The sequence below is a fragment of the Cherax quadricarinatus genome, chromosome 7 (assembly GCF_038502225.1).
Source record: "Cherax quadricarinatus isolate ZL_2023a chromosome 7, ASM3850222v1, whole genome shotgun sequence".
NCBI lineage: Eukaryota > Metazoa > Arthropoda > Malacostraca > Decapoda > Parastacidae > Cherax > Cherax quadricarinatus.
In genome coordinates, this window is record NC_091298.1 from 42,621,984 (window position 1) to 42,622,318 (window position 335).

Consider the following 335-nt stretch of genomic DNA (forward strand, 5'->3'; position numbering starts at 1 on the left):
CTATTCTTCTGTGTTACTGTACTGGTGTTCTGTGTTACTGTACTGGTCTTCTGTGTTACTGCACTGGTCTTCTGTGTTGCTGTACTGGTCTTGTGTGTTACTGTACTGGTCTTCTGTGTTACTGTACAAGTCTTCTGTGTTGCTGTACTGGTCTTGTGTGTTACTGTACTGGTCTTGTGTGTTACTGTACTGAACTTCTGTGTTACTGTACTTGTCTTCTGTGTTACTGTACTTGTCTTCTGTGTTGCTGTACTGGTCTTCTGTGTTTGTGTACTTGTCTTCTGTGTTTCTGTACTATTCTTCTGTGTTACTGTACTGGTGTTCTGTGTTACTGT